The sequence below is a fragment of the Poecilia reticulata genome, chromosome 12 (assembly GCF_904066995.2).
Source record: "Poecilia reticulata chromosome 12, P_reticulata-male-v2, whole genome shotgun sequence".
NCBI lineage: Eukaryota > Metazoa > Chordata > Actinopteri > Cyprinodontiformes > Poeciliidae > Poecilia > Poecilia reticulata.
The window spans coordinates 29163162-29183090 of record NC_088841.1 but is presented as its reverse complement, the minus strand read 5'-3'; the positions used below and the strand labels follow the sequence as shown (position 1 = coordinate 29183090).

At 40.1% G+C, this 19929-nt stretch overlaps 1 long non-coding RNA gene and 1 pseudogene across 1 annotated transcript in view; one reads left to right on the top strand and one right to left on the bottom strand.

The window, feature by feature from the left end:
- Nucleotides 1-19929, top strand: part of LOC145554029 (uncharacterized) — a 217841-nt gene that overhangs the window by 147601 nt on the left and 50311 nt on the right. The gene's annotated exons all lie outside the window — the stretch shown is intronic.
- On the bottom strand, nt 1879-3237 carry LOC145554310 (nuclear factor 7, ovary-like; annotated as a pseudogene).

Genomic DNA, 19929 nt, shown 5'->3' with positions numbered 1-19929 from the left:
TTGGTGGGCGGGGCAGATGCCTTTAAAGTTGGGCAAGCCGCTGCGAGGTGTGTGTGTCCTTGTTTCCTCCACTGTCTGCACAATTGGCGGCTACATGTTGGCGGTGTTTGATCAGCTCGTCTGATATCGTAAGTGCCATTTTTGCTATCCGGGGCTGGGATCGTGGTTGGTTTTTTTGGGTGCTACACCTGTCGTGCGTTTCCGCAGTGCGGCTCTGCTGGCGTTGCCGGCCGCGGTTGGAGGTTGTTGTGGTGTGTGGCATCTGTCTAGTCCTCACCTACTGATCTGCTCCCTCCTGGTGTAGGCTGTGTCTCCACCCCTGGGTAAGCTACCTGCCATCTAGTTTTGGATTATTTTTATTTTGTATTTAGCATTAATGGGTTTTCTGTTTCAGGCAACTGATTGTTTGGAGCTGCAGTGCTTTGGACGCTCTGCTGTTTTGTCTTATCACTGTTTGTTCTGGCCGCTCTCCGCTGAGCCTGTTGTGGATTGGGCAGGCTGGTGGGCGGGGCATTACTCCTCTGGCCCCCATAGAAGGGCACTTGGAGAGACGACGACAACTTGTTCCATCATTTGAAGTATTTTCTTTTACAGTTTGTTGAAGTATTCATTTGTTTCTTTTGAGTGCTGTGTTATTTCTTTTGTGTTGCATGTTCTTTTTTTCTTGCTTTATTTTGTTGCATTTGCATGGTTTGCTTGTTTTTTTGGAACAACCCCATCTTGTTTGTCCCTTTTTCTTGTGTGTTCCCTTTTCTTTGGTTCCGGCGACCAAGTAGTGAGCCCGATGCCTCGGATTTTAAAAGTGTTGTTTTAAAAGAATTTTAGATAATTGTTTAATGAAGTATTGTACACTGTTAAATCTGTGTTCTGGTGTGTCTTGTTGCTTTTTTAGAAATATCTCCACCTGCTGGTCACACTTTGTTAGTAAAATTAACTATTAAAAAAACTATATTAGATGTAAAATGTGTCATTAAGTTTGATCAATAAAACATTAAACCAGCCAGTCAGAAACCAAATACACTGTAAAACACATGAAGGTGGTTTAACTTGAATATTAAAGTCCATTTACTGGTTATTTTACTTCAAATTCTTGTTTCAATCTTGAATCAAGATTTAAATTAGTAGTTTTATAAATATTAACCTAATCAGTTATTATAGTTACTCATGGCCAGAAGTTGCACTTCAGTTAGAGTGAAACATTTAAACAAAAGTAAAAAGTTTCCATCCAAATGATTCAAGAGTAAAAATCTATTTGGTAAAAAAATCGACTCAAGTCCTGATCAGAAGATCATTAAATATTTAAAAATTACATCATTAGACAGAACAAAATATAAACTTATGAAGAGGTTTTGGTATTTTAATGACTAAAATGACAATTATCCATAAATGTAACATAAAATAACAAAATCAGACAAAAGAAAACTAAATATTCAGTTTGGAGCTAAATAATTTAGTCAGCAACATAATTATTTAGTTAGTAAAATAAACATATTCCTGGGATCTTTTTGCTCACATTTTCAATAAAATCACATTTTAAAAAAAATCTGTCTGAAAAACAGAAATAATTACCCAGAGATGAACAAAAAACAAGACCTCTCACTCTGAGTGATTTCAGAATCAGAGCTGAACTCAGACTAAAGAGTCAGATGAGAAAGATTAACACTGCCCTGCTGCTTCCAGCAGCCTGGAGACGAATCTGAATCTGATCAGAGATGAAGAAGATGATCAGATCATCTCCAGATGATCAGATCATCTCCAGTTTCCTCTTTAAAACTCACAGTTTCAATCTGATCAATAAGTTTTTATCTGGACTTTGTTCTTCATGCTGAGATCATCAGAGCTGCTGCTTCATCACTGAGATCTTCATCGGTACAATCTTTAATGTTTATTAGTGCCGAAGTATGGAAACATCTTTTCAGTGAAGGTGTGTGTGAAGGTGTGTATGTGTGTGTTAGTATCCAGATCAGAGAAGGACAGTTTTCCTCTGTCCCAGTCCAGATTCACTCTGATCCTCTGGAGATTCTTCTGGACTGAGAGACGAGTGGAAGGAGCTGATGGAGAAGATGCTGAATATTTACCTGAATAGAACAATATAAACAACCATCCAGACCATATATCTCTCTTCCTCTGAACAGACTCTTCTAACACACCAAGTCTCCAGTCTTCACTGTCTCCAACATCAACATCCCAGCTGTGGTTCCCTGAGTTAAAACCCTCAGAACTCAGAACAGAACCACAGTAAATATCATCAAATCTCTCTGGATTATCAGGAAGCTGCTGTTTCTCTCCTATCCCCATTGGTCAGATCTTCAGACTGATGGAGGTCTGTACTAGCCGTGTTTGGGTCCAGAACCAGAGGAGTGTAGGTCACCATGGTCTCCATGTTGCTCCAGATGTTGAAGGCCAGGTTGCCCAGATGTTTGGCCTGGTCTATCAGAGCTCCTGAGGGCAGCTGTGGATCCTCCAGCAGGGGGCAGCGCTGGACTCTTTCCACTGCAGCCTTGTAGTTGTGCAGGAATGAGACGTCTGCAGCTCTCAGCTCCTCCTCTGTGGCTCTGACTGTGTCTGAAAGAGCTGCTATCTCTCTGCTCAGAGCCTCCATCTTCTCCTTCATCATCCCTCTCTTCTGCTCCTCTTCCTCCCTCAGTGCAGCCAGCCTGGCCTCCTCTTCCTCTGCTAGAAACTGATGAAGCTGCTTAAACTGCTCCCTAATCTGCCTCTCTGTGTATCGGGCCTGGACCTTCAGGTGTTCTGCTGTCTGATCAAACTCCTCCTGAACTTTCTTCCTGAGCTCCAGCTTCTTATTTAAAGGCTCCAGAGTTTCCTGAAGCTTCTTCTTGTGTTGCTGAGCAGCTTCATCGATGGGTTTGAATTTATGGTTTTTGTGTAAATCTGAATGACTGCAAATGACACAAACTGGCTGCTGATGGTCCAGACAGAAGAGTTTGAGTTTCTCAGAGTGCAGAGAGCAGAGATCCTCTGAAGCTTTTTGATTTCTCTGCTGTAAGAAAGACTCACACAGATTCTTCAGAGCCAGATTAGGAAGTTGAATATCTTTAGAAGATCTCCTTTTACAAACTGGACACTCTCTTCCTGGTTTCTTTCTCCAGTATTTCTGCAGACACTCCTTACAGAAGCTGTGGCTACATGACAGAAGAACCGGATCCTTAAATATTTCCAGACAGACCGGACAGCAGAGATCATCGTCTGATCTGGAAGCCATTTTGTCTCAGAGTGAAGCTGAAACCACAGCAGAAAGAAAGTCAAACCAGGAAGTCAGTTTCTCTCCTGTAGAAACTTTCTGAACTTACTTTCACTTTGATTTGCTTGTTTTTCCTCCTGCAGCAGTCTGTGTTTCAGCGTCTAGTTGCTCAGTTCTGTCTCTGTTCTCCTTGTTCAGTTATTTTGATTTCAGTCGGAGACGAAGGCAGGTGTCAGAGTTCATCCTCAGGGCGTTTCCTCTATGAGTTTTTCTCTGAACTCTTTCCTTTTTTCCAGATGTTCCTGTTTGAATCAGTCTATAGGCGGAGATGTGGCGCCCTCTAGAGGATTTAATCTTAATCTGCAGTTTTATTAAAACTACAGCTTTTTCTGATTCATGACTTTGTTCCTGCTTTAAGTGAAAATATATTTTTACTCTCATAAAACTCTTCCAGGGTCTCCACTATCTATGACAAAACAACTGGATCCAGTATCAGAAATGTTTTGATTTAAATTTAATCAATGTCCTGATATTTTTTCAACCAAAAAACTGGAATACAGTAAATACTCCAGTTTTCAGCTGGAGTATTTTAAAGTTCACATTTACTTTAAATATAAACCAAAAATAAAACCAGAGAAGAAGAAATTAATAAAATAACAATAAAAGCTGTTGCAGTAAAATAATTACCCTCTAATGATTCAGTGTCTCCTCCTCCATCCAAGCTGGCTAAAAGCAACACAATCATTGCTCTGATTGCAAACTGAGGATTTCAGTGACAGAGTTTTAAACAGATACTTTAGTTCATACTGATCTTTTTTACCTTCTAATGGTCAGAAACAGGTGATTCCTCTTTGGTTACTGAGCATAAAACAGAGACTGAACAGCTGAATGAGATCTGAGTCAAACCAATGTGGAAACGTTGAAACATTTACAGGAGATTCTGCTCTGCTGTGACAGAGATGAAGAAAATATAATAGATCCCAGTTTCTATAAGCAGGAAAAACCAGTCAGAAAATACAGCATTACAAACAAACTGTAAAATGTCTTATAGTTTCATGAATAAATCATAAATCCAACCGTAACTATGTAGGCGGGAGTAACTGTGACTCTCTTAAGGGGGGGGTTAATATAGCTCCACTCAGAATTGCCATGACCAAGGAACGGTGGGGTCACTAGCTCTTACTACTTCTGGCGTTCCTCAGTAACTTAATGGGGTTAGCAGTTGGGCGTGCTGCCCCCTAAGGCCGAGGAGCAGGAGTTACGTGGTTGTACCTCCTCGTGGTCCGGCTGGGCAACAGCTTGCTGGCAACAAGTCGGCCAAATCAACTGTCCTGGGTAGCGAGTTCCGAGTCTGACCAAGTCGACTCTGAATTCCCAAAAAATCAATCGGAAGGAATCACCCGTATTTTGTCCTTCCGAAGCTGAGGTGTCGCAGACGGCTGGACATTGTCCTTTTAAATGCAGACACATAAGCGGTCCTGAGCTTCCCTTCGGGGAACCACGCAAAACTGATTGGTCGCGCACATGTTTTGTGGTTCGGCATGTGTTGCAGCGACGACAACCTCCCCAATGGCAATGGGACAGCTGCTGGGAGATTGTCTGGGTCCCACCCACTGGACTGGTGGAGCGGGGGGACTCTGCATGCTGGGCCTCGGCTTTGGTGTGTGGGGAACCCTGTGTGAACCGGGCAAGGTGAGGGGTTGCACACATGATTTTTAAATTTCCCATAGTGTCCAGAAGAATAGTAAAGTCCTTTTTTGGAATCTCCGATATTTAATTCTGTATCTGGCAGTTGAAGGAGGAACAGCTTATCCTAATCTCTCCCGTTCTTCCTGATAACTTTGCCTGTCAATTATTTTTAAAGTCACAATTTTTATAGTTATATTTATATTATCTTCATTATAACTGGAGTAATTCAAACCTAAGGACCAGGAGATTCTCTCACTTTTATTTTACCTTACTGTTCTTCACCTTCAAGTTGAACCAGGGCAAAATGCCCCCGTCTGACCCCAAGGACATTAGCAGTATTCTACAATGACTTCAGTCTATAGAAATGAAGATTCAACGGCTGGAGTTGAACTTTGAGATCAACGCTACCGGTGGATATGAAACAACTCTTCCTCAAATCAGCAGAGAGGTACACCCCACACCAAGCAGCTCACCCTGGATCGCTCAGGGCACCAAGCCGAAACAAAAGTCTCACACTGCAGATCCCACGAGACGACTAACGGGGAGAACCCTTCACCTGGACGAATCAGCATGGCCAGCTATGAGCTGAAACCCACCTTCAACTTCAACACCTGGTCCGCCAAAGAATAGCAAACAAGCAGCTGGAACCAAAATGGCTCCATCAACCCCACTCCCAAGGACAAAGCTATTTTGTCCTTAGGACTTTGTCCTTGGGACCTTGCCTCAAAACATTCCAACTCCATGGGAATCCCACTGAAAATCAGATTTTCTGCACTCCAGCCTGAGCCTCTGAGTGAAAACCCACTTTCAAACATCAACAATGAGGCTAGACCACTGCATCTACCCCCCAAAGCTCCAAAGGACAAAATGACCACCAGGAAAATGAAAAGTATGCCAAGAGTGCTTATTGTTGGAGATGAGGCAGTAAATGGAGTCAGCCATGTTTGCAATCCCAAGAAAACGAGAGTGGTTTCTTTTCTTGGTGACACTGTATCTGATTTGACTCGCAAAGTGCTCTCTCTAACCACTGATCAGCTAAACATGGAGACTTTAGTTGTGCATGCTGGAGCCAACGATCTGGCAAAGAAAAAATCGGAGATTCTGAAAAAGAACTTTAATATTCTTCTGGACACTATGAAAAAATTATAAATGAAGTTATTTCTCAGTGGTCCAATTCCATCAACAAAATGGGGAGACGAAAAACATTCCAGGCTGGACATGATAAACAAATGGCTGATTAAAACCTACTCTGCCAGCTCAGTGACCTTCATCGATAACCTCTGGATCTACTGGCAGCGCTTTCACCTCTTTGGAAGAGGAGGACGCAATCTTAACAAACATCTAATAAGGCTGCTCACTGCAAACATTTTTCATTTTGTCAACAAGAACAAAAATGTGACCATCGCTTCGGAAGAACAGGCTCAAGGATGTCTGACTAGGCTGGAGCCCTCTGGTTATCAGAAGCACAGTGTCCCAAAACAAACTGCTAAAACATCGACTGGGGACAGAATGACTGGTTCCCTTCCTCATCTTCCCCCGCTGTCTCCTCTTTCCCCCTTTCTTCTCCTTCCCCCCTCCCTCTCTGCTCCTACACTCATTCACTGCATTCACAAGATACATTTGAAGAAATGTCTTCTTGGAGCAGTTTCTCAAATTTACAGATGGAATAGATCAAACAGGTTCGCCTCGGCAAGACTCTTCTTAGCACTAACATAGCAGACCTCACTTCATCTAAGCCACCTGCCTCTGACTTCCCAGAGGATCCAGCACTCTGCGTTTCTGCGATCCGAGACCGGGGTCCAGATATTATCTTTACACCCGTCTTCCTCCAGTTTGTGTCTGGCCCCCTGGCACTGCATAACACGACATTACCTGTCCGGATCACTGCAAGAAAAGTTACACAAAACAGAAATACAAAAAACAGCTGTCTTAATTCAAACCTCAGACTGATTCCCTGCCTAAAGGAACTTTAGACTGAATAACTTTCAGCCTCCAAGTCACTTTAACTGGCTCTTTTAAATACCAGATCTCTCTTGAGCTAAAGCTCTATTAATTAATGATTTCATCACCGAGCATGATATTGATGTTTTATTTCTGACAGAAACATGGCTGAATGACAATAATGAACCCATTGTATTCATTCAATCAGCGCCTCCTATGTACAATTTTTTAAGTGAGAATAGAAAACACAAAAAGGAGGAGGCGTGGCTTCAATATTTAAGAATACCATAAACTGTAGTAAAATCTCTTTGGGTAATTTTATGTCTTTTGAGTATCTTGGAATTGAGGTAAAAGGCCACAAACGAACTTTGACATTTCAAAATTGAAACATATATGGAAAATGTCTGTCTTAATTAAGCTTCTGTCTCTCATATGCATTGATTACGATTGTTTGATAATTGTCGGTGATTTCAACATTCATATTGGCAACCCCCAAGACCGAGGGGCAAAAAAGGTATTTAATATATTAGAGAGTTTTTGTTTAACACAACATGTCAAAAAAGAAACACACTCATGGACACACACTGGACCTGGTTATCAGTAATGGTGTGAATATTTCCAATGTTTCTGTAACTGATGTCGCCCTGTCGGATCACTTTGCTGTTATCTTTGACAGTTCTTATCCGTTAACCCACTTAGACAAAATCACAAAACGTACTTTCACAGAAAACACAGCAGAAACATTTAATCAAATCTACTCTTCTTCCTCGCCCCTAAGCAATAATGACATAGATAAGTTGGTAGATGATTTTCAATGCAAACTTTCAGATATCATTGAATACATTGCCCCTATTAAAGTGAAGGTTGTGACTGGTAGGAAGAAATCTCCATAGAGAAATGCACAAACAGTTCAATGATTAACTTTCTTAAAGAAATGTGTGGGTAGGACATCCAGACAGCAGGAACTAGAGCTTCACTGACTTAGAATTTCTCTACAATCTACAAGACAACTATGCTGTAGGGCCGAACGGAAATGGCGTAAAGCTCAACTGCATGTTTATTGTGACATCTACAAGGAAAGACTACGTAACTATCACACAACACTAAAACATGCAAGAGAGGCTTTCTTTGCAGATGTCATAAACAAAAACATTAACAACGCTCGAGCTTTATTTGCTACTGTTGACAGGCTCACAAACCCTCTGATAACGTTGCCACCTGAACTTCAATCTAATGCAACAAGTTTTCCAGTTTCTGTTCAGAGAAAATTCAAAAGATCAGATCATCTTCACATCCACTCCAAAGCCAGTACCAATGCTGCGCCCACACAAAACAAATGCAGGAAAAATTGACACATTTCAACTACATAATTAGAAAACCCTAGAAGAAATTATAAGTCAGTGAAGCTCTAGTTCCTGCTGTCTGTATGTCCTACCCACACATTTCTTTAAGAAAGTTTTTCCAGTCGTAGCCAATGATCTGATCCAAATAGTAACTCATCGCTCTCTTCAGGTGTTTTCCCCCAGGCTTTGAAAACAGCAGTTATCACACCACTGATAAAAAAGAACAATCTAGACAAATCACTACTGCAGAATTACAGGCTGATCTCCAACCTCCCATTCATCAGCAAAATTATTGAGAAAGCTGTTTTTAAACAATTAAATAACTTCCTAACAATAACAAACTGCTTTGACTCCTTCCAGTCTGGTTTTCATGCTCACCACAGCACAGAGACGGCCCTTGTAAAAGTGTTCAATGATATCCATATAAATACAGACTGTGGGAGAACCACAGTGCTGGTTCTGTTGGACCTCAGTGCAGCTTTCGACACCGTTGACCATGACATTTTACTGATTCGACTGGAGAGTTGGGTCGGACGTTCCGGTCCAGTGCTCAACTGGTTTGAATCTTACATAAAAAATAGGGATTTCTTTGTTTCAATCGGAAACTTCTCAACAGAGAGGTCAAAGGTCACATGTGGTGTACCCCAAGGTTGAATCCTAGGATCCCTTCTTTTCAATATTTATATGCTCCCACTGGCTCAGGATATAACAGGAAATAAGATCAGCTACCATAAGTACGAGGTTGATACACAGCTCTACACAGATCAATGTGTGGACGTGCCAAAACTTTCTCCAGCTGAATAGAAACAAAACTGAAGTTATTATCTTTGGACCTTAAAGAGGAGCGAACCAGAATCAATGCACAGCTTCAGTTATTACAACTAAAACCAGCGATCAGGCCGAAACCTGGGAGTAGTGATGGACTCTGAACTGAACCATCAGAGCCACTTTAATACAGTCACAAAGTTGGCCTTCTATCACCTGAAGTACATCTCCAGGATTAGAGGACTGATGTCTCAGCACGATCTAGAGAAACTCATCCATGTGTTTATCTTTAACCGCATTGATTACTACAACAGCGTCTTCACAGATCTGACTAATAAATCAATCAAACAGCTGCAGCTGATCCAGAAGCTGCTGCTGCTGTCCTGCTGGGGCTTAAGATCAAGGTAGAGTTTTCCTGGTGGCGCCAATGCTGGGTCAGACAGTGCAGCAGTTATCGGTCATCTTTGCTCCAGCAGCCTGGACATCATGTGGAAAGTCCTGTTCCAACGAGGACCTATATCTCGGATGAGCATATGTGATGCTGTGCCCATCTGCTGCTGCTCATCCTTCAGCTTTGTCCAAGCCAGTTCACTTTTTTAAATGTTTAATAAGACGTATTGCAGCTGCCACACACTAAGAGATGCTCTGGTTGCTCTTCAGAGCGTTCTGTACCACCAAGTTCAGGGTGGGCCCTGCACATTGCACAGATACCCACTTAAATCTCCTCTGCTGCTACAATATCGGCACCATTATCCTGGATGACAGCTGCGACTTTCTCAGATGGAGCATCAAACTTTGCAATAACATCTTCCAGCCACTCTGCAATTTTTGCTGCTGTGTGTCTTCCTTCATTGTTGTCAGACGGTGGGACTCCATTTTCCAGTCCTCTCCAAGAAAGTGGCTTGTCATCCCAAGATGCACCTCTGTGTCAACACTGGTCCAAATGTCTGCTGAGAGCAAAGCTGCCGTCTCTTTAGGATGTTTCTCAACTCGTCTCGGATTTCTTCACACTTTTTCTCCACCGTTTTTACAGAGTAGGTTCTGGAAGGAAGGATATGATGGGGACTGAAGGTGGAGATCATCTTCTGGAGTCCTTCATCCTGCACCACGGACAGCGGCTGCATGTCTGTGATGATCAGGTTTAAATGCTGTTTGTGAACTCAGCTGCTTGAACAACCGAACATCCTGGAACCATTTGAACGAAGCTGTTCATCGTACGACTCTTCCATTTACTGAAAAGAAGCACGAGAAAATTATTACTGGTTTGTTCCTTGTTATGCCTTAATAAATATATTTCAGGTGGTCTTCATTAGATAACATTAGATAATATTGTTAAGGGAGAATCTACACTTTCTGATAACTCTGCTGCAATCATAGTAGCTTTAGGAAGTCAGTTATACTTTATGTATGGATTTAAAACTTTCATTTATGTGCGAGGTTTGATACAGTAGCAAGAAATAAAACCCACTAACTAAATATTCACCCTAAATATTCAAATAAAATTAGAATGGAAGTACAGCATTAAATAAATGTGTTTCAGTTTATGCCTTCAATCTGTGGCAGCAGCTTTTATTGTTAACAAACTTACATAAAGTCCTGGATAGTTTTTTACTCACACAATTTACAGACACCAAGTAGCTGCTGTGTTTAGTCGGTAGATGAAACGTTAGCAAACAATACGCCTCAGTTTACATTTATAACATGACAGATTATCACACATTTAGATTAACATATTTAGCAAAGAGAACATAAACGATACCTGTTAGCAGCTGTGGACGAGTTCGATGCAAACAGCGGCTGTTTTCTCTGCAGATGCTGCATGATGAGCTGTTGTGGTTCGTCAATTCTGCTTTACAGTGGATGCATTGAGCTGTGTTGTCTTTTCTCTTTAGACTAAAATGTTCCCAAACTTTCACAGTTTCTGTTTCTTTCATTCCTTCTTCTAAGCATTCTCCGTTTCCCTCCGTAGCTACAAACTATGGCACAAACACGTCAAACGTTTGCATTGTGCAACACAAAAACCTTCCGGCTAGACCGCAGTGCGCTGAATAGTTTAACAGTATTATTTATTACAATTTAATTAACGAAGCTTGGAGGCAGATTAATTTACCTCGAGGATTTTCAGTAATTGAGGGAGTCGAATTATTAGAGGAATCGTTTCAGCCCGAGTCCAAACTGGAGAGAGTTTAGCTGGAAACTAAGAATGAGATTTTTTACAACCCCAAAGGTAAAACCCAGTTATGATAGTAATGCTAGCGCCCTCTGCTGGGAGAAATGTGGACAAATGGAGGATTTTTCCCACATTTTGGGAGTGTCCTATGGTAAAACTCTATTCTGAAACATTAAAAGGAGAAACAGGGAAAATATTAAACTTCACTACAACCTTTGAAATTCACAGTTTAGTTTTAGATGATATAAACATTGCTGCTGGAGAAATTCATAGTTTATATGTTGAAGCTCTCGGGTTAATTGCTCATCAGGTTATTACTGCAAACTGGCTGAAACCACATCCACCTGCCCTGGAACAATGGATCCAGAGCTGAAGACTGTCAACTTAATGGAGGACAAAGCTGCAACTCTGAGACTGAGGAGGGACATTTCTGTTACCTCTTACCTGGAACAATAGATTTGAGTCTTTCTGGGGAAAAGGGAAAAATATCTTAACTACATGTCTGTAGAGCTATTTCTGTGAAGATGTGTTCATACTTATGAGTGAATCATGTCAAGGAACTGCTCTAAAAACAGGTTTTAAAAAGTCAGAAGGATGAATTTTATGATCTTGTTAACATGACACTGCACACAGCGTACTCTCAAAATGTTCACCTTTCTATCAAGATAACAACAACCCTTTAGTCGTCTTGTTCTCACTTGTTTATGGGTCGATCCAGCAGAGACAGTAACGCTTTGTGCTCCTTTAACATGGAGGGATTTCCAGGGAAACTGCACTGATATCTCCCTGATGAAGCCTTTGACCTGCCAGAGAAAAAGCAGTTAACAAAACACCAACTAAAATACATTATACAGAACCAGGAACCTCCCATGTAACTTATTACTAAATGAATATGCTAAATGTTGTGAACAAAAGCAATGCTATCCGCCTTGCTTAGCTACTGACTAGTTATTTTAACCGCCATGAAAACCGACTGCAAAGGGTGAAATTAACCCAGAATCAAACCGCATTACGAAACTAGCCAAGATGGCGTCAAGTAGCTAGCTTGTTAGCTGTGATGCCAACGTGCATTGGTATTGTCTGGTGCAGCAACGTGACCCAGATAAAACTGCTTAAATAAATCACAAACTACATAAATGAATAAATACTGATGTGGTGTGATATAAACTACACGGTTAGGAAACATCTGGAAGTAACAGAACAGGATTTCTCTGCTTGCTTACCGTCACTTGGACCGGAGCACCGGGAAAGTTCATCCTCTTCTTTTACCGTCTGAAGACGGACGGCAACCAACTTACAGGGACTTTACTGCCACCTGCTGGTGAAGGACATTGTGTCCGGTTCCCCGTTTCACTTCTCAGAACTTCAATGAAACCCAGTTATGGAAGTAAATATTTGCCATCAGAATTTGAATAAAAAATGCATCTGAAACTTGATGCATTTTTTCAATTTAAAAAAAATTCTGTCATTATTACTTATATATTAATATGATATATTTATTTATTATGAATAAATAATAAATATTTATTATTTATATCCCTTCCTGTCATATCCATTAATCACAAAATATAATGTTGTTTTTATGTTTCCTGAACACAAATAATTTCTGGTTGTTCTTCAATATAACCTTTAAGTTCCTGTAAGTTAGTGATTAAACTTCTAGCATTTATTGTAACATGAACTATTTTATTGGTCCTCGTCTCCCATCTACCTCCACATTTTTATTTATGTTCTCCCATGATGCCTCTTTAAGCCCAAACCTTTCAGCTCCTCTCACTATTATTCTCCTCAGTTTTGTGCTGCTTGGTCACTGCAGTTGATAACAGAGGCTATGAATAATATTAGTTTTTCTACTGATATTGTGACATTTTCTTCTGCCTGATCTTTGCTTTGACTCTGTGTTTGTTCAATCTCTCTTGTTTTCTTTTCCTTCACTTTTTTAACTGCTGCTTGTGTTTTTAGTCATTTTAATCTGTATGGTTTCTTTTGCCCTCTTCTTTACCTCACATCCTCCGCATGTAACTATGTTTCCCTCCACAGTTACAGCATTTTTCTTCTTTACATTGTTCTAATTTATGATCTTCACCACATTTTAGACATCTCTGCTTCCCTTTACTGACTGCTGCTATGTGACCTTTGACAATTGAAACACTGAAGTGATGGAGGGATATAAGATCTGACCTGAAAACTGAGACAATCTATTTTAATGTTTTTTGGCAATTTGCTTCAGACTCAGTAAGGATGGACAAACTCCCTGCTTTTTCTCAATTTGTTGTTTCTAATAATCTCTTCAAGTTCTTCACTTTTGCATCTTCTATCATCTAGAATGATTCCATAAATCACTCAAATTTTGTATCTTATGTGATTTTTTTCTCCAAGCCTTTTCACAGATATCCACATTTGAAGACTTTTTTTATTTTTTGCTCTTTTTTACAAGCTACCAATAAATTTCCATCTCTCAGAATCTTCACCATTTCAACATCTCCAATTTTCTCTTTAATTTCTCTTGATGACAACAGGGCTGATGTCATCCTGTCTTTCCTCGTTCTTAGGTTTTAGCAGTAAGAGCCAGACTTCTTCTGCACCTCTAACCGTCTTTCTCTGAGGAAACGTCATCAACAGCGCCCCTAGTGGTGGAGGCGGAAACAAACTTACAGAGAAGTAAAGAAAGAAGCTGACCAGATAAATTATTCCAAGAACTTTATTTGATTACATGATCAGAATATAAACTAAAATCTCACATAATTTTAAAAGGTGAAAACATGAAATGATCTGTTTCAGAGACATTGAATGTCAGTTTTAATAAAACATTTTAAAAAGCCTGATAGTCTGTGAACTCAGCAATCTGGTTAATAAACAGATATTACTGTAATATTTACAGTATTTACATGTGAAGGACAGTTGTCCTGTGCTGATCTGAAGAGCTTATTTCATACTTTATGTTTTCATAATCAAACTCCACAGAATCTGTAGCTGTAAAATACAATAAAAAGGTAATTATAAGAAACCAGAACATCTCCAGGCTCATCAGGGTCTGATTATTCTCCTGTAAACTCTCTGAGTTTTTCCTTCATCTTTACAAAATCTTCAGTAATTTTCTCACTCTGATCAGCTGAGGCTATGATGGCCTGTCTCAGTTTTTCATCTGCTTCAGGAGTTGAAAAGACACTCAACAGTGCTATCAGTGTAAGAATCATATTCTGCACTAAAACCAGTACAAACAACATGCCTACACTCATCTCCTTGAGCTCTTTCACCTTTGAAAGCAGAACCAGAAAATGCTCCACGTCTCTCAGAGCATAGTTCGCCAGAACTACAGATGATTCTTCCTCCAACTTTTCACATGTGCTCTTTATCTCTTCCAGCTTTTCTGTCAGAGGTTTGATTATCTCCATGAATCGTTTCCCCAGCTCCTCACCTTCCTTAGCCTTTTGTCTCTCTACATAAATTTTGGTCACATTTGTTCCAACAACAGGAACTGCAGCAGCAAGACCAGCAGCAACTAAACTCAACCCTCCAGTGAAAACAGCAAGACACAATCCTACGCCTCCAACCACAGCTGCTGCTGGTCTGACTGTGTTCACCTTCACCTGCATGTTTTTCACTTCTTCTGAAATCTCTTTGAACCTTTTTACAATATCTCTCATCTCAGGTTCATGTTGGTCAAACAGCTGAATGAATGAAGGTGCTTCTGCTATCAGTTCATTCATCAGTTCACACAGCTCAGGTGGAAGCTGTTTGCTCCATCTTCTCCGTGGGTTTAAAGCCATTTCCTGCGGTTCTGTTTTCTTTGAGGGTGTTGAGCAGTCTGCGGTTCTTGGTGTTCAGCAGTCTGTGGTTCTTGGTGTTGAGCAGTCTGCGGTTCTTGGTGTTCAGCAGTCTGTGGTTCTGTGGTGTTCAGCAGTCTGTGGTTCTTGGTGTTCAGCAGTCTGTGGTTCTGTGGTGTTCAGCAGTCTGTGGTTCTTGGTGTTCAGCAGTCTGTGGTTCTTGGTGTTCAGCAGTCCGTGGTTCTGTGGTGTTCAGCAGTCAGTGGTTCTGTGGTGTTCAGCAGTCCGTGGTTCTGTGGTGTTCAGCAGTCCGTGGTTCTGTGGTGTTCAGCAGTCTGTGGTTCTTGGTGTTCAGCAGTCTGTGGTTCTGTGGTGTTCAACAGTCTGTGGTTCTTGGTGTTCAGCAGTCTGTGGTTCTTGGTGTTTAGCAGTCTGTGGTTCTTGGTGTTTAGCAGTCTGTGGTTCTTGGTGTTCAGCAGTCTGTGGTTCTTGGTGTTCAGCAGTCTGTGGTTCTTGGTGTTCAACAGTCTGTGGTTCTTGGTGTTCAGCAGTCTGTGGTTCTTGGTGTTTAGCAGTCTGTGGTTCTTGGTGTTTAGCAGTTTGTGGTTCTTGGTGTTCAGCAGTCTGCGGTTCACCTGCACAGACAGAAACAGATTATATGAACTGAAAGAAATGATGAACAACCTGAGGTCCAGACAGCAGACCAGTTTCTGCTGAACTAGAGGTCCAGGTTTCATGAACTGGTTTCATGATTTATCTGGCAGAGCCAACATGAAGACTGAAGGCCTTCAGTCTTCTTTCAGTATCAACCAAACATCTCTGGTTTCATGTCATCAGGTCACATTATGCAATACAATCCTTTGGTACTGCTGGGTTGGAGAAACAGCAAATTTATTCCACCAGGAGCTTTGAGATGCAAATGTTCAGGAACCAAATCTGAAGAACAGAAACCACTGCTTCAGGTCATATTACCTGATGTTAGGTTTAATTAAAACCAGCCAATCAGATTGAGCAAAACATTCACACAGCAGACCAGTGTCTGCTACCTCAGTAACTCATATCTACCAACCAAACCACAGTTCAGTCACACAGCAACATGAAGGAAACTCAGGAAACATCAGAGCTGATGCTCTCACTCTGGTCTCATTCATATCAATCCCAGAATGCATTGCAGTCACCACCTTCAGTCTGGAGGAGGCGTGTCACAACAAGGAAAGCTATGATGTCATGGAGAGAATATAGCTCAAAGAGAAAGGACTACCTGATTCCCCAAGTCCAGAGAACTGGACTGCAAAGAAACTCTGAGCCCAAAGGAAACATCCTCCCTGCTGCAGCGTTCTCCACGGATCTTTCTTTCCCCACACGGAGACTCTGGATCCACTCAGCAGACTCATCATCATCTTCAGTAAGACCTAAGCTCGTATTTACATTGATAACCAGAATCAATGCAGAGCTTCAGTTATTACAACTGAAGACCAGCGATCAGGCCGAAACCTGGGAGTAGTGATGGACTCTGACCTGAACCTTCAGAGCCACATTAAAACAGTCACAAAGTCGGCCTTCTATCACCTGAAGAACATCTCCAGGATTAGAGGACTGATGTCTCAGATCTAGAGAAACTAATCAATGCGTTTATCTTTAGCCGCAATGATTACTGCAACAGCGTCTTCACAGGTCTGACTAATAAATCAATCAAACAGCTGCAGCTGATCCAGAAGCTGCTGCTGCTGTTCTCACTAAAACCAGGAAGATAGAGCACATAACACCAGGTTTAAAGTCCCTCCTCTGGCTCCCTCTAGCTCAGAGAATACACTTTAAAATACTGATGTTAGTTTATAAATCACTGAACGGTTTAGCACCACAATACATTAAAGATCTGTTATTGTTGTACCAACCGTCTAGGGGTATGGGTTTTAATGTTTTTATCTTTTTAACCTTTTTGTTTTCCAAAAAAAAAAATCTTTGTCTTTCTGTTTATTCAATGTCACATGCTGTTTGTATTTTAATTATGTAAAGCACTTTGAAATGCCTTGCTGCTGAAATGTGCTATACAAATAAAATTTTATTGATTGATTGAATGATTTGTGTTTCTCACCATTTACCTCGTCTGCTCCCAGCAGTGGAGGACAAAGTACTCAAGCAATGTTAAAGTACAAATAGATAAAAATGAACTCTAGTAGAAGTACCACGTCAACGTTTTGACTTGACTAAAAGTGAGAAAATACTGGCTTTTAAAAATACTTCAAGTATTAAAAGTAAAAGTACTTGCTGAATGGCTAATACAATATCAGGGTTTTCCCCAGAAAACCTGCATTGTGTGTTTTTGTTTTTATTAAAAATAAAATATATATATTTAAATATATGTATTTTTCAATAAACCAGACTTCAACCGTCTCTTCTGCAGTGAGAATTTTACTGGCAGGGCAGAATTTTTCCTGAAAGAAAGATGGTTTGTAGTTTTTATAACTGATGCATTGAGCAGGGAGAGCACCAATCAGACTGCTGGTGCCTCTGCAGGTCGGCCGCTTCATGTGCTGTCATGGCTTGATTTCTGCTCTCTGCTGGAAGAAAGACTCACAGATTCTTCAGAGCCAGATTAACAGGTGGATGATCTCTTCTTTCACAAACTGGACACTCTCTTCCTGGTTTCTCTCTCCAGTGTTTCTGCAGAAGCTGTGGCTACATGACAGAAGAACCGGATCCTTAAATATCCAGAGGCATCTCACCATCTCAGCCTGTAGAGCTGAAACTGGAGTGGTTTTCATGGCTAAACAAAGTCTTAATGCCTGATATTGTATTCTATCTATTTTAATAAACTACTTGAAGCTGAATTGTATCAAATACATCCACAATCAAAAATTGATCTAATTAGTCCAATATAAATTGTGTTTAAATCTTTCCTGTCAGCTCCCCACTCTTTGCCTCAAACATCTCATTATATTTAAATTTCTTTTTACCTTTTTCAATTATTTTATCTACATGTATTTTCCATGTAAGTTTTTTATCAAGCCACATACCCAAATATTTAATCTGATCTGTCCTTTCTATAACATCTCCATGTAATTTAAGACTCACATTAATATTTAACTTTCTATTTGTAAAAACAACACATTTAGACTTTAATGTGGAGAATCTAAATCTCCATTCTAAAGCCTTCTACACTATTTAAGGCTTCTTGTAGTTTCCTATTTATAAATTTAGTATTGTTTACCTCTTCCAAATGATGCCGTCATCTGCAAATAATGAAACACCAAAGGATTTATCTATACAACTAAAAATATCACTAATCATTATAATAAATATCACAGGGCTTATAACACTGCCTTGGGGAGTTCCATTTTCAACTTGATACTTTGAACTTATTTCTCCACCTATTTTATCTCTAATATTTATTTCAGTTAAATATTTTTATCCACCTATATAATCTATCCCTTTATACCTATTTGTTTAATTTAACCCACAGCTCTTCTTTCCACAACATGTCATAATCCTTTTACTGCTATCACTCTCTCTCTCTATTAATCTGGGTCCGTCTAATTTCATGTTCCAGACAATATGCTGGATCTATTGTACTTCTGCCTTTTCTAAATCCAAATTGATGAGATTTAATCTTCTCCTTAGATTCTAAAAAGTCAAATAATCTATTATTTACCCTTTTTTTCCCATAATTTTACCTAAACATGATGTTAGAGCTCTTGGTCTGTAACTTTCAGCTGAATTTGGATCTTTGCCAGGTTTACAAATAGGAATAATATATTTTTTCCATTCATCAGGTAAAATCCCTTCCTCCCACATCTTCTTATACAATTCTAATAACATTTCTTTACTCACATCACTAAGATTATTTAACATATTGTAACTGATTTGATCATTACCAGGAGTTGATTTACTAGAAATCCTCAGAGTTTTATTTAATTCTAACAAAGAAAACTTCATATTAACAAAATCATCATATTATTTATCATTATTAAGCAATTCAATATTTATCTGTATTGTTATTTCATGTCCTATTTTTTCTTTATTATTTAGATTCTCTGTACTATTTATCTTTGCAAATATTTTAGCTGGAAGCCATTTTGTCTCAGAGTGAAGCTGAAATCACAGCAAAGTCAAACCAGGAAGTCAGTTTCTCGCCTGTAGAAACTTTCTGAACTTACTTTCACGTTGATTTGCTTGTTTTTCCTCCTGCAGCAGTCTGTGTTTCAGCGTCTAGTTGCTCAGTTCTCTCTCTGTTCTCCTTGTTCAGAGTTAGTCTGATTTCAGTCGGAGACGAAGGCAGGAGTCAGAGTTCATCCTCAGGTGTAAAGTTCATCCTCAGGGTGTTTACTCATTAAGTTTTTATCTCTGAACTGTTTCCTGGTTTTTCCCAGATGTTCCCATTGGAATCAGTCTTTAAGCGTAGATGTGGCGCCCTCTAGAGGATTTTCTCTTAATCTGCAGTTTTATTAAAACACTACAGCTTTTTCTGATTCATGACTTTGTTTCTGCTTTAAGTGAAAATATATTTTTCCTCTCCACAAGTTTATGCCACCTGGTAGTGATGGGTAGATGAGGCATCATGTATCGTTTCGACCCAAAGCAAAAGTTTTTCCATTCTGTGTCGATACTGTGTCACTCAATACTGACACCTGCTGGACATTAACAATTCCTACAGGCAACGTAGTGATTTGATGACCGAGAACCAGAGTGAAGTTGGCCCCCATTTTGGCTGCACAAACGTTTGACACCGTTTTTGTCTGATTTGAAGATGGTGGGGGGCCAAACTTACCAGGACATGTGAAAACTGTTTCACCAAGGACAGAGCATTGTTTTAATTCAATGTCACAGTATTCCAATATTACTGCAGACAACATTTCTCCTCCCTAAGAACAGCGAGGATCAGCGACAGAACATTCCAGTTCACTGGACTTTACAGAAACCTGCAAAAAAGAACAATAGAGCAATTAAACAGAGAAAGTATTTGTATTTAAAAAAGTACAGAAAACAGCAAAGAAAAAAGTAAGATTACAATTTTAAGATGTTGTGGACTCGCCATGTATGTGACATCATCAG